At 49.3% G+C, this 14,893-nt stretch overlaps 1 protein-coding gene across 4 annotated transcripts in view; it reads right to left on the bottom strand.

Moving 5' to 3' along the window:
* LOC112554796 (histone demethylase UTY-like) overlaps positions 1 to 14,893 on the bottom strand; it is an 82,902-nt gene that overhangs the window by 40,499 nt on the left and 27,510 nt on the right. The window contains exon 1 of one of the 4 annotated variants that reach the window (XM_025222840.1): positions 9,368 to 9,389. The exons of the other annotated variants lie outside the window; for them this stretch is intronic. The gene's annotated coding sequence lies outside the window, so the exon portion shown is untranslated. Of the gene's footprint in view, positions 1 to 9,367; positions 9,390 to 14,893 lie in introns of those variants that run through there. 4 annotated transcript variants of the gene reach the window in all.

Here is a 14,893-nt window from a genome sequence, read left to right as displayed (position 1 = left end):
CGCTCTCCATCATTCCCATATTTCAGAGGGACAACAGTACCGGCACGTACACCTGGTCAGCAGACATGGAGTGGTAGAGGTGGTGTGCACAGGCAAAGTGAAATACCAAGCTGAGCTGTGCGCAACCTCACCTACATCCACCGAGCTCACATCTCTTGCGTACCTCAAGACTATTTCCCCCGCTACAACCCTTTATCTGAGTGCGAAATGTTCGGACTCTGATCAGTGGCAGAAAATGGCAACGAGGCGACTGTATTTCACACTGATGTTTATACAAGATGTTTTAGGAGATGGCGTATATTTTGAGACAGGTAGAATCATTCCACACAAGCCATAATACACACTAGATTTCCATTCCACTGAAATGACAGCCTACACAGCCGGTGGTGGCTCGGCGCTCGGGCTCTTTCCATTGTCAAAGGCGACATTTTCGAGGTTTTTTTTTTAAGGTGCCCGCGCCCACTAGCAGATTTACTAATATATACATATAATAACTTGGTTTCTATTTTTGGACACAGTAACAAAAATCTCTCCAAAGACTAGTGGATCTCCTCGTTAAAGTTAAAAAGTAAAAACTCATACTCAAATATCGAGTGTTTTAAAAACAAATCCTGACTATTTTTCTCTGTACAGGTAGTCCTCGACTTACGACGGGGATCCGTTCTTAACGCGGGGTCGTAAACCGAATTTCGACGTAAGTCGGATCATACGTCCATACAGTACTGTACCATAATGTCAGTACAGTACTGCAAACACTTAGCCTATCCAAACACCTATCCTAACACAGCACCCTACATAATTATCAATAAACATAAGTACAGTAAAGTATTGTGAGTACACTACGCTTTGTTATCACTGTCGCTGTCACAGGAGCAGATCCTGTCACGTGTTCAAGGATGCGATCTTTATCTTGATAATCGTAGCGACAGTCGAACGACTAAGTCCTAATGACCTGCTAATTTCTGTTGCTGTTTCCCCCTTCTCAGATTGCCTTATGATATCCATTTTCACCTCCATGGTGATGGCCTTCCTTTTCTTTGGTGCACTGACCTCGTAAGTCGGATGAGAGTCGTAACCACGAAACGACGTAACTCGAGACCGTCGTAACCCGAGGACTACCTGTAAACAGACAGTCGTGTGAAGAAATCCCGAACTCAGCAGAGTGGAACTTGCTGTTTGGAAACTGAAGTTCGCTCATGTTCACTACTCGAGGCGCTCATTAAAGCTTTACGATCGCCATGTAAGCCTCGCCAGTCTCCGGTGTCAACACCTGGGTAATCGTATAACGGATCGGTTGACGCAATGAATATTTTTATGGAACCACACTGTTACTAATTACTACCCCACTGGTGGGCTAAAAATAACAATAGGATTTATGTAGCGCATTTCCCCCACACGGAGGCCAGCTTGATGGGCTTCACAAGGAGGAGCAGGAAATGACACTGAGTAGCGCGCGAGGACAGACAGGGGTTCGGACATTCCAAATACTGGGGCCTGACAGAGAGAATGAGCGAGGGCTACAGTTTAATTATCATACATGGGACAGTGAGACGACCGGCGTAGGCAGAGCGAACTGACCTGTCAGGCTAGAACCTGGTCTCAAGATAAGGTCAGCAGGCGAAGGTTAGCCTCAAAATGAGGTCCGAGTTCTAAAGCTAGCCTCAAAACGCCAGCGTTACCATGTTGTCTGCAGACGACATTGATTTACACACGACACTGCGGGGTAGGGGGTGGTGAGTGATGTGCCCATCCTAACAAAACAAAAACCACCGTATTATTCAAGGTCTGTCGTGTGCGCAGCCGGCTGTTGTCACACACACACCTCTCTCTCTCCAGCCTCTTGCGGTTTTCACTTCTGTAGGTCTTGTCAGTCTTGGGCTGAGGCCGCCTGATAATCACAAGCACGCAGGAGTCTGTGACAAACAGATTGGTTGCCCACCCTCCTTCAAAGTTTTTAAAAAAACAACAATTTTCACTAGGAGCTCTGAAGGGGGGAGATGCCTGAACAGTTTGTTCGAGGAATCTTGACCTGAGGTCAGGCACTCACGTGAAAACACATCAAGTGTCTAGCCAAGTGTTGACATGATTCGACCACAAAAATGGCCGGAAATCAAACACACACACGAACAAACGAGTGTAGGCTTCCGGCCAGGTTCAGAAGTTTGCAGGTCGTACGCGTTGAAAGTGATAGGACAGAGAAGGGGCATAGACTGGATAACATAACAAGCTCATTTATGTGACTTATCGCTGCAGGGACAGGCTAGCAGACAGACTGCACCATCGAGACTGCACAAACTTCGTTGTGCCGTTAATTCCTCACTCCACACACACACAGGTTAGTCCAATAGGGCTGGCCGCTTCCTCTGCCTGTCTACCGCGTCCACATCCTTAAAAAAAGCAGCAACAGAATAAAAAAAAAAAAAAAACAATGCCAGGGTCACAGGAGGAGCAGACCAAACAGCCTGGTCAGCCATCTGGATGCGGCGTGTCCGAGGTGGCTGCCCATTGTCGCGGTGTGTCGCAGGCTGGGCGCTGGACGACAATGAGGTCATATTTACATGCCGAGCGCGTGCAACAAGGTCAGCCTCCTCCCACCCCAACGTCAGCACCCGGCCTTGCTCTTCTCCGTGGACATTAATTAGTCTGGCTTTCCATAGGTTCAAACGATTCATTTCTTCCACGTCTCGAAATACAAGCCTTCAGTTAACTGCCCACAATGCCCTTCCCTCTCCCCCCCCCCAGCTTCTCTTATCTGCTTTGGTTCCTGGCCGGCCGGCTTTATCGGATGCGAAACTGGGTTTAGCAGAGTCTGAGAGAGAGAGGGGTGTGATCAGGATGCGAGGTGTCCAGTTGACATGCACGATGCTTGCCACTGCCAGCCCTGTTGCCATATGAAGCCGGCTGCACACTGGCGCTGGCTAGAGACTAACCGCCCAACAGTCCCCTCAACTGTTTATGTTTTATAATCTAGTCCAGCTCGCCCAATATTGAAGCCAGCCCCGCGTTGGAAACTTAGTCATGGAAACTTTTCCAGCAGCGTACTACGACGCGAGGCAGCAGTACTTACAGCAGTATGCCGCCGCTGCTGCTGCTCCTGGAGGGGTGATCGATAGCTGGGGGGTGGAGGAGGGACGGTGTGCATAATAAGGTCAGGGCACACGACCAGCCAGTGCAAACACCGATACCAGAATGCACCAGGCCCTGCCCTACTTCCGCTGACATCACTCGCAAGTCACTTAGGGGCGGGTAAGTGGGGTGAGAAGAAAATCAGGTTGGTTGCTTGCCCACCAACCTTGCTGGGGAAAGGGGGGAGGTGAGGCGCGATGGAGGAAAACACCCCCCCTCATCCGCCTCATCAATTAACATGCCGAGGACTAAAGGCCCGACCTGCATCTGGACAATGGCGGACCGTACGGGCTGGATTGCGTATTGATTCATGTTGAGACACGGCACTACGTAGACTAAGGGAAATCATCTGAACTTACCAAAATACACTATAAAATCGTCTTTATAAATATGACACACACACACGCGCGAACGCACACACAAACAGTAACTATAAAGCTGTGTGTGTGTGATGCGGCCGGCGATTGAAACCTATGCATATCCATACCGTCTATTCCATTCTCACACAATGGTCTAGCAATATTTATGTCAAGACATCTCGGGCTGTTCTAGTTGGTATACGTTGCTCTGAAGCATTACTTTTCCCGTTTTGTTACCCGTGGTTCTAAATGGAAAAGCCACTAAGAAAAAATTGCGAGTACCTCTATCAGACCCCACACAAATACAGATTACTATTGCTGTATACAGAGCCCGTATACATTTTCCTATTCCTCTAACCACAACTAACCTCGGGGGGTGGGGAGTCGATTATAAAAACCTCTGAGCGCTTTGCAAGCGGGTAACCCACGTTTAACACCATGAACGGGCTTCAGCGATTTGCGAGGCGATCAAACAGTGACAGTCATCCATGTTGCTAACAATACTTGTTTCTGACTTCCGCTTCAGTTACATGTCTGCTGTCTGCTAATGATAAATCGGGATGTCCGGCCGATCTCCTTAACCGCTATTGGTAAAACGGGATCTCCGGCTGCTATCTTCAACAACTTTCACCTTTTTGAAGCACAGAGAAACAACCCCGAGTACAGAAGTGGTGGCGGAGCATTTAATAAATGTGAACACAGCTTACAGATGCAACGGCCACAAGAAGGTGGCAATTGTTGGTGTTCGCGTTCCTGGGGAAAGAGCGATAAGACGAATGGAAGTTTACTCACAAAATGGACATAAACATTGTATTCACAGAATTCCTCTTTCGTTTCTAGCAACGGTAGACAAAAATCCTCGACATGTAATTAACAAGACTAAGCAGCGAACTGAAAACTCGTAAAAATCTTCAATGGCGGCCTTCACCTGAATCTCACCGACTTCGCGGCCACAGGGTCATACTTGTCGTACCCCACCCCACCCGTGTCCCTCAACTCCTGTAGCTGCTTACTCTGTCTTCTTTCCTGAAGTCCGTCGGCCGGCACCCCAACAACAGAGGGCGGAGTGGAGGTGGGGCAGGCGGAGGGGAGGTGGGGCAGGCGGAGCACAAGAGACTCGTCACAGGGCGGTGTCCGTTAAACCAGGCCACTGCCAATCGATCTCGGCATACAATGTCACGACATTTCTTCCACCTAAAAAGGAATGCGGTGAGGAATGTTGTCACGCCAATCCACCGTGGATGAAACAAATACTGATTCCTCCATCTCCCCACTCAACAGCGCAGGTGTGTGTGTCAGCGACAGGTGGCATAGATCTTCATGATACTTCTATTCGTAACTTGTATTTCTCTTTTGTGGTATATCAGGTTATACAAACGTTCAGGATACGGTGTATAGGTTATTTTCCGGTTGAAGACTTGTATTTCTTTATACAGGTATTCCCCTACCCATCGCTCACACAATATCCCCAGATCCGCCACAGTGTCGGCGACCTATGATGTCCCAGTGCTACCTGAACCTCTCCCGCTCCATTTCCAGCGGCGGTAGCATTTGTCTCGTGACTTCAAGGCAGCACCAACCATGCATGGTGTTGTTTGGCAAGTTCGGAGACCTGAGGAATCCAGTCTTCCGGTCACGTGGGATGCTGGGGCACGCCGGCATAACAAGTCCAAGCGCCAGCTCCCAGTCCACGTTGAAAAGGAGAGGATGACCAGAATTAAAAAGCATGCGACTTTTACTGAAAGGACCCCATCACACATCACTGGCATATAAACTGCTCCTGGACTATACGACCAGATAACACCTTGTTCAAGCCATCCCCACTTTCCCACCCCTATCCCACGACTTTGAGGCAATCACAGAGGTAGAGCTCAAAGCCAAGCTGGAGTGGGCTGTCATCACACCGCCCTGGGGTGGACTAAGCAAGGGGGGGGGGGATTGGTGTTTTACTCCGTGCCAGCAACTGACACTATATTACGGCAAGGCAGCCAGCCCTGTGAAGAGATGCCACGTGCAGAGAAAGAACAGTGTGCCCGAGACGAGAAATGAACTCTGGACAGCCAACCTTCACTGTATTGGTGACAGGCGCTAACCGTTGCGCCACCGGACCGCCCTGGGTGGACTAAGCAAAGTTGTAAGTGTTGGACATTTGTGGGCTGTCACCTTACCGCACTAAGACTGAGCAGAGAATTGGGAGTGAAAAGTGTTCAGACACGTGGTGCCTGAGACTGATGCCAGCCCGACCCGCTGGACAGATGGCGTCACTGGCCCCCCCCCCCAACGCCTCAGCAATCCTGGTCCCCCCTCCCCATTCTCTGGCTGGAAAAAGGGGCCTCTGCCGTTGCTAGGCCTGCACCCGTTTCTCCCTCTCCCTCCCCCAAGTAAGGAATCATGTGATCCCCAGCGGCCACTGTGGATGAGGAGGGCGAACCTCCCCTCCTTTCCTGGCTCCCAACAGAGCCAAAGTGATTTTTAGCTGTCTCTGACCTCTCGCTGGAGGGTGGGGGTGTCATCGATTACTCGTCAGGAAATCTGGGTCTTCTTTGTTCCTTCCCGCTCCTGCGCTCACCCCGCCCCCTCAACTGGCGCCCCCACCCCTCTGTAACTGTGCTTGTGCTCCATACTGCACATCACCAGAGACGGCCATCGTGACAAACACTGCTCCTGTCACACACACACTACAGACTACAGACTACCAACACAACGCTGCTCAAGACTGTTTACCTCTAACAGCCACTGGAGACGACACCGCCAACAAAACGCCGCTGGAGACAACTGTTCTCGCCAGTAAACCAGAGATGCTGGCAGTAGGAAAGTATCGCTAACGTTTTAGTGTCTACACATGTGTTTGACACAGGTAGAAAGTTCAGACCACCTTTACACCGCTTCATGCTGCATGCCAACCCCTCCCCCATACACCATTCCTCATCCCCCGGCGATCGCCGATGAGCCGCCAAAGAAGCACACCACGCATCAGTTTGTGTGTTTGTGTGTGTGTTGGCTTATGCCACCCACGCCACCTGTTGCCCAAGTAAATACTTGTTTGTCTGCGGCGTAGGCAGCGACGGGAGCTTGACCTCGACGCTGACATGGATCAATGCACTATCCTTTAGTGGATATGTCCTGGATTCAAAAGGCCCAAAGGTGGTTGAAGGGGTAAGGCGACTACAGACAACTGTATAATACTTATCAAACACCACCACCACCACCACCACCACCAGCAGCAGCAGCAATCATAAAGCGTTACCTGGGAAGAAACACAACTGTAAGTGAGCAGTAAGTCTCTCTGTGCCAGTCACACATGGTATACACACAACCACAAGCCTGACTGCCGTAGAGGTAGTATCCAGAGATCGATACCTACTACTCCCCCACACACTTTCATCAGACCGCGAGCCCGACTTCCGTAAAGCATCAGAGGTATGTTAGCCAGAGATCGATACCCTCCTTTCGTTAGATCATGTTGTAGCTATCTCTCTGCCTTCCTGGCAGGAGCTGACAGTACAAAATAAGAAATGTGTTTTATTTTCAGACACGGAACCTAAATGTTTCTCTTCCAGCACGATCTTGCCTTGCATGTTCCTCAAAGCTCCCACCCAGTTCTCTTGCAATAGATGGTATTTAGTCCAAGGCCATCCTTCACAACAACTGGAATCCCACCTCAAACGCCTCCACATCTGGCGAAAGATCATATCCTATTACGATCAAGTGTTTTTGTCAAACAATGAGACAATATCTACATCAGCAGCTGAATATTAGTCCCCGCACTTTCTTTAAAAACCAATCTGTTTAAGAGTTTATAAACATTCTTGAAGCCTTAGAATAGAAACAAAATCTTCTGTGATGCGCAATTTGTACTGTCACATCAAGTTTAAGGACTTGTCAAAAAATTACATCTTTACACATGTAAGACGTTTGTGAATGTTTCAAGCCATACATTATCAGATACTATAAATAGGGAGCTTGAGTGCATCCACTCATGGTCAACTGATACATGAGAACTATCAAATTCTGGTTCCGACAAAAATGTCCATGAACGTAAACAAGCACCTCAACTATTACCTAATCTTGATGCACAGGGCAAAAATGGGTTATCTGGTAACAAAAGTGAGAATAGCCTTAGGATCTATGTGTTTTAATTAGGTATGGTTAAAATAAAGAAGTAGAAGATCATAAAATGTTTCTATTATCAGAGGGATAGCTGCCATTTACCAAACATTGACTTTTGAACACGAGGCATAGTAGACATTTCCAGTTAAACAAAACACATAAATCCACTGTCATGCCAGAGCTATATTTAAACTATGTAAAAGTAAAAGACTTCAGGGATGCTCTTATACGCATCTAGGAGTGAGTGACTAACACATACACACACACAAAAAAGAAAGAAATGATTTTGTACATGAAAACACAGTGAATGCAAGTAAATGTCCTTTCTGCATAAATTTTACAGAGGACGAAGTTCATGTTCTTTTCCATTGTCCCAGATATGTATATTTTCAGAGTATCTTAAACATGTCACATCACACAATGAAGAACAATACCTTCTTATACCTACAATACTTAAGGTGATAATGCAGGAAGAACAAGACTAGCATGGTTTATTCACAAATGTTTTAAAATAAGAATGGTAAGAAGTGAACTTGTTTTATGAGATGTATGATTGATAACCCCTGTCCATGTATAATGATGTTATCAATGATGTCCAAGGTGAGTACATAGCGTGTATACGGATGGAATGTAGATTGGGAAGGGGGGGCGTTGGTGTTTTACGCCGTGCCAGCAACTGAGGCTATATTACGGCAAGCAGCCAGCCCTGTAAACAGATGCCACATGCAGAGAAATAACAGCGTGCCCGAGACAAGAAATGAACTCTGGGCAGGCAACCTTCATTGTATAGGGAAGGGAGATGTATAAATGGATGATAGGTGATTAAATGAATGAGATGATGGCTATTTTTATGCTCATCCTGTAAAGGTGACAATGAATTCGATATTCCACACACTCAGAAACATAAACACACTCGCTTATACTTCCTCTCCCTGCCACCCTCTCTCTGCAGGCCAACACACACACACAGAGAAGCGATTGTGGTAATTCCAGTTGTTGCGAAGGAAAGCCTTAACTACATGCCATCTGTCGCGTACAGAGACCAGAGACCTTCTTCCGGGTACAGTGGAGCGAGGGCGACGCCAAATGGACAGAGGAAGAACTGGCTGGCGAATGCGAAGGAATGGACTGGTCGTTTAAGACCTGCAAAACCACCCACTGTTCAAGATAAGTGGCGAGCTGTCAGTTGTCTATTTGTTGCCACTGACACTAGAACCGGCCAACTGGCACAGTGTTTGTCAAATCGTGGCAACAGTCAAGGGACTGATAATGGTTTTCTTCCACAGCTACAGACATAGGTGGTCTAAAGAACCAGGTGGTGGCCAGGCATCAAACTTCCACCGTTCTTGTCCGCTTAGTCACAACAATGTTGTCAGTGATAACAATCTCATCACTGAGGCCACAGGTTACTCGACCTTGATCTCCTGTACAAAACGACATTCATCAAACAAACAACTGTCACAAAAATCTGAAAAAAGTCGTACCGGCATCGACAGCTTTCGAGATGTGCCTGCTAAGGGGGTTTATTTAGCCAGCCCCCCACAACGGCACGTGCTAAATGGACACACCTGTTGCTTCGTTTCCCCACCCTCCCTCACCAGTTGTTTGGAGTCGGGTGTACGGCGAGCACGCACCTCTCAGCAGACCAGCGTGCACGTGACGCCGCCGCTACACGCTGCAGCCGACACCGCCACCCGACGTCCACAGCACGGCCACAGGATTGCGCTCTGCACATGCCACAGCAAAACACACACACGTGTCCTCGCCCTTACCTGTCGTCGTCCGTTGTTGACCCCAGTGCTGCAATCAATGGCCCCTGATTTATGAAGCCACTAAAAAAAGTGTAGGTCAGAGGTCACGTTTGCCGGTGACATCATTTCCGTCCACTGATGATGCTGGTCCTCAAGCTGCGACGACCAAGTTCTGGCAGCACCGCTTGTGTTGAAAGCAGACGACAGCAGTGACCTGAGTTACAGCGGTGACTTGAACTACAGCAGGTGACAAAGTACGGTACCTAGGGAGAAGTGGATCTCTCGGATACAAGTCAGCCTCGGGGAAAGATGACAAACCTGAGCAGAGGACGCACGGACAAACACTTCCCCTCCCGAGGACAAAGGTCACTTCACACACGCTGCCCAAGGTGCTGTGCTACTTGATGGCTGCCTCGCACGTGTTCCGCTACCTGTCCGTTCATACCTGATGCCAGTAACTCTCCAGACGTATGGTCTCCGGGGGAAGTACACCAGCAACGCGCTCACCACCACCAACGTCACTAAACGTCTCGAGTTCTGTCTGAAGCCCTTAGCGGTTGATAGGAATATGAGCTGCCCAAGGCTGAGGGGAGAAGAGTCGTTTGTGTCGGCGTGGATTTTCTTTTCAAATAAATGTGTACATCGGGAAAACTCTAGTTTGAAAGATGTTTGGGGTGAAACGAGTCTGTGGGCTATTAAACCGCTTACAAGCAAGACTACAAGCGAAATGCGCAGCAAGACCTGTCAGAAAGATGTTCTTACAAAGAGAACAGTTTTCAGGAAGAAGGTAAATAGTTTTTTTAATGTTTTTTTCACATTTGCCAAGTTAAAGACACGAAGATTGAAGTGGAAGGGCCAGAACTGAGTTTTCCCAACACCTTGCTACTTCCAGGACGTCGATGCGTGGCCTCGCTCTCCTTAGCTTCCAACTTTCTGTTCAGTCTTCAGCACCGTCTGAAGTGAGGTCCCCCGTGAAAGACAGCGCTACATGGTTCGCCATTGTGTTCGCCACACGCTCCCGCTCGGGGCCACCACCACATTCTTGCCTGAAGGCGGGCCGCAAGCAGCAGTACCCGCGTCAAGCCATCTGTCAACATCGGCGGGGCCGAGGGAGAGGAACTGGTGCCCCCCGTGTCGACAGGCCGGCTTGGTGTCGCCGTCAAGCTCGTACCGTCCGACATCACTCGCCCTCGCGTCGTCCTGCTCCTCACAGCGCCACACCTCTTACCTCTCGTGCTGCGATGTCCACCGTCAGCTGGCGCTGGGCAGCCTCGTCGTTCAGCTCGCTCCCTGGTCCATCGCGACACATACACACAAGACCGAGGCACAGCCGCAGCCACCACCACACGTCGTGCACTTGCTCCGGCTGCTGGGGCCCACGAAACGTCTCCCCTCGGCCGTCACCACCAGGCACCAACTGGCGGGCCCGTCCACCAGCTCCTTCCCCACGCCTTGCTCCACCTCCCTCCCAGCTCCCCCTCCTGTTCGCATGTAACGTACGCACACAACCCCCACCCCCCTTCTGGCTTTTCTCTTGCTCGAACCCACTGCGGCTATGCAGCAGACGCTGTGAGCGGGTTTCCAATAGCAGCAGCCGGTTGTAGCCATGTTTTGAATTGAGAGCCAGGCTTGGGATAGAAGCTGCATTGATCAGCGAACGGGATGGGGAGGGAGAGAGGGGAAGAGATGTAATGGCGTGCTTTCCCCCCGGTTCCCTTTACCGATGTTTCTGGGGACGCGCGACAAGTCACGTGTTTTCGAGGCGCGCCCATCGCACGTGCTCTACACACTATTCTGACGTCACGACTGCCTCGCGAACAAGAAACTCTCCATCTCCACATGGATCGTGACTCAAGCCCTCAGGACAGCCGTTGAAAAGCGTTACCCAACGTGCGCCGCTTGTCAACAAAGTGTACACCAACTGTGTCATACGTCACGATAAACGCTTGTTTTTATTTAATTAGTAGACAAAACAGACTGGGACAATGACCCGCGCTGACCGTGAAGTTGTGTGTGTGAGAGAGACAGAGAAAGATGATTGAACGCCAGACCTCGAGTACCCTGTCCATTGTTACCGTTTGCCGTCTTGTAGACTTTACGATATGGCCGTTCGTCTTTAATAACTGCTTAATCCTCAGCCATGCACAACACAGAGACGGGATTCATGACATCAAGAATAAGAAAGAAAAGGCTCTCGTGCCAGGAAGACGCCCGGCGAATGCCGGTTGCAAAGGCCACCCCTTGTATCGCCCATGGACTGGTAAGGAGAAGATGAACCTCGCTCACACCAGGGTGGAGTAGCGCAGGGTGGGGTGCGGACAGGGAGAGCTGGGGGTGTGTCAATCGATCGCACGGCAGTACGCACGTCTGCCTCGCCTCGCGCACGCACTCGCTGCACCGGCTAGCAGCAATGTGCTCACCGCCCGCCCCGAGCCCCCCCCCCCCCCCATCCCCGCCGCGGCATCTCAACGACTCCGCTGGCAGCCACGTTGCCGCAGCAGCAGCAGCAAATGCCGTGACGCAAGCCTCGTCCTTTCAACACATCCCGCGTATACAAACCGTGGAGCGGAAGTTCTTGGTCACAAGACAGCTGGAGGACTGTCTACCTGGGTCTGGCCCCTGACGTGCGCTAGCCTTCAACTTCACGATGCCTGCTTCACGGTAGCTACAGCAGCAGCGGCAGGTACTGCGGCCAAGATGAGGGAGTACAATGCACGTGTATTGATAGAACTTCCACGTGGACTGCTAGGCCACCGAGGGTTGTTCACCTTGCCCTTCTCCCGACAGCTGTCAGAGACAAGCGCACGCACGCACGCACGCTGGCTCCGCTTCTCAAACATACCATCAATCTTTTAACACGCGCACCGTTACCTGGCCACGGACTGTCGAAGAAGGAAAAAACCCACTCAACCAGGGAGGTTCTATAAGCCAGGATGACTATCAAGCCAGTAACCTTTCTATAAGCTATAACGACAAGCCATTGCCATTCTAAAAGTTACGATGACAATCAACTCAGTAACAATTCTATGGTAATAAGCTATATTATCAACCAAACCATTTGACATTGCCCGTCAGGAAAACTATCTCGGATTCAAACATTTAACTGAAGAATAAAAGGATGAGAACGATATTTTCACTAATTGTATATCAAGTAAGTCAAGTGGGCGCAACTTAATCCACTGCGTAGCCACAGAGTATATCTCTTACCAATATATCAAAAATATCTTCATCAAGAGAGAGAGAGAGAGGGGTGGATGGTCGAGTGTATTTAAAAACGTAAACAGTTTAAAGGGAGAGGGTGGTAATGTCTGAAAACATGAACGATTTTGGGAGGACGAGACCAACTCTTATCCCGGATACGATAAGTTTAGATGGGAGATCTCATCTCATAAATTTAAGATAGGAAATCTCAACATAAAATGGTAATCATTTCCTCAAAAGATAAGATAGCAGACATCTTTATATATGATACAGTGTAATAAACCAGACATGCAAAACCCAAGCTTCGTCATTACTTGTTATCAAATGTCAGTTTCACCCACATAAAGCACGATACTAAACGGCAGCTTATTGATAACGGGCGTCAAGATGGCGATAACAGCAACAAGTGCAGACTCATGTATACTGAAAACCTTCTAGATGGTTTATCTTTCCAGACATGCATCCACAATATTCAGCCAGCACAACTCCCACCTTCCACTCCTTGCAGTACGTTGTAGTACCGAGGACTTAGGAAGGTGTCTGGATGTGTGTGTGTGTGTGGGGGGGGGGTTAGGGTTTATGGGATAGTAGAGAGAGAAAGTCACCAACCGTCTCCTCACGGAGCACAGTTACGGGTGGGACCTACTACTACCCAGTCAGGTAGCAAAAGCGACCAGTCGTCCCATGATGGGTGAAGGTCGGGAGAAGAACTGTTCCTGATAATGCCCATCACACTAGCAGCTACATCCTGGTGGTGTCGAGGTGAAGACAGACTGACAGCGGACGTGTCCCTCTACCGCCATATGTCATCTCCTGGCTCTCGTCAAGGACCTGGCGGCGGCTGATGGCCAAGCCCAATCAATGCCTCTTGACCTACATCGAGAAATGCGGTGGCCTGCACCCACAGCAGACGTCGCGGAGGCGGGTCAGGACACGGTGGCCTAAATCGGCTCAACGTCCCGCCAGCTGCTAACGGGGTGGGGTGGGGGAGAGCTCAGGTCACATGTCCGCGGTGGGCTCTAGGTCACGTGACCGAGGTTCGCTCCGGCCGCTCAGCGAACGTTCCCCCTTCTCTCTCTCTCGCCAGGTGGACAGGGGTCCTGAATGTCCACTAGACATCCCAAGGCGCAATTCTCATCACGTAGCCGATGTGTGCCGACAATAATCATGCCCGCAACGGCCAACTGTCAAAATTAACCGTGATCCGCAAGCAAGGTTTCTGAAAATTGCCACTTGCAAGAACAAGCAACTTCATGCCGTAAACGCGGTCACCAGCCATCACAAGCAGTTCCACATCAAGAATGGTGATGGGAGTCCAGCTCAGCCCTTCACATCTATGCCACCGTCCAGGTCTCAACATAACGACTAGCAGCGATGTCCTCGCGTCTTGTACCAGACGCCAAGGGGTGGCAGGTGCATAAGTAAACCCCAAAAGTATTGAACCAATAGAGAAACCGTGTAAAATATTTAAAAAACAAACAAACAAACAAAAACAAAAACAAAAAACAAAAAAAAAACCAACAAAACCCCGCAGTGATTAGAATCGGCCCAACAGTCATCAATATCTCCTGCCACTCTACTCCATGCGACAAAAGTCAGACCTACAACAATTTCTATTTTATTTAAAACGATTCTAGTGTAACTGTCATGGGTGATGTACAAGTCCTGTTGGAATAAAAACGATTTTAGTGCCAAACCTACTTAATACGTATCCTCTAACCAGTTGCAGTCTATAATTCAGTCCATGTGTCTGTACAAGCCTGCGGCTGGTGGTCCTGTGTCCAGCCAGACACCCGGGCGTCTGGTTTAGCCGCTGATCGATGTCCACAGGTTGATGCCAGTACGAGCACCAGCCAGTATTGGTCCCCCAACTAGCTTTAACTTTCTTCTGTAGCACTCGGGTACCTCCACCTGCCTGGTTATCGTCAGAAGCTCGTCAATTCCCTTAACTCCTATTTTCTTATGCGTCCACCACCGCTAATCCAGGGTTGTGAACATACGGGTCATCTGCCAGTGATTCTGTTAGCTGCGCCTAAACACCAAGGGAACGAATGAACTGTCTTATTTGAATCTGCTTGCTTACCTTTAAACAAAAAGTTACCGATTATGTCATTTTAAAAAAAGTTTCTCCTCCCACTCCACTCCATGCATGCACTCTAAGGAAAGAAGAATAAAACCAGGAACTGTTCCTTCATTTATTTTTCACTGCCTTATTATTCAGAGAAATTACGCCCGGGTACGCACCTGCTATATTGGGTTAAAAAAACAACAAACAGCAGCAGCAACAGGAAGGCTATTTGTGGGTTGTGGCGTGGCAGCTATGCTGCTAGGGAAGCGCACTGGCCG

Source organism: Pomacea canaliculata, linkage group LG14 (genome assembly GCF_003073045.1).
Source record: "Pomacea canaliculata isolate SZHN2017 linkage group LG14, ASM307304v1, whole genome shotgun sequence".
In the NCBI taxonomy this organism is placed as follows: Eukaryota; Metazoa; Mollusca; class Gastropoda; order Architaenioglossa; family Ampullariidae; genus Pomacea; species Pomacea canaliculata.
Note: the sequence above shows the minus strand (reverse complement) of the source record. Positions and strands in the feature narration are given on the sequence as shown.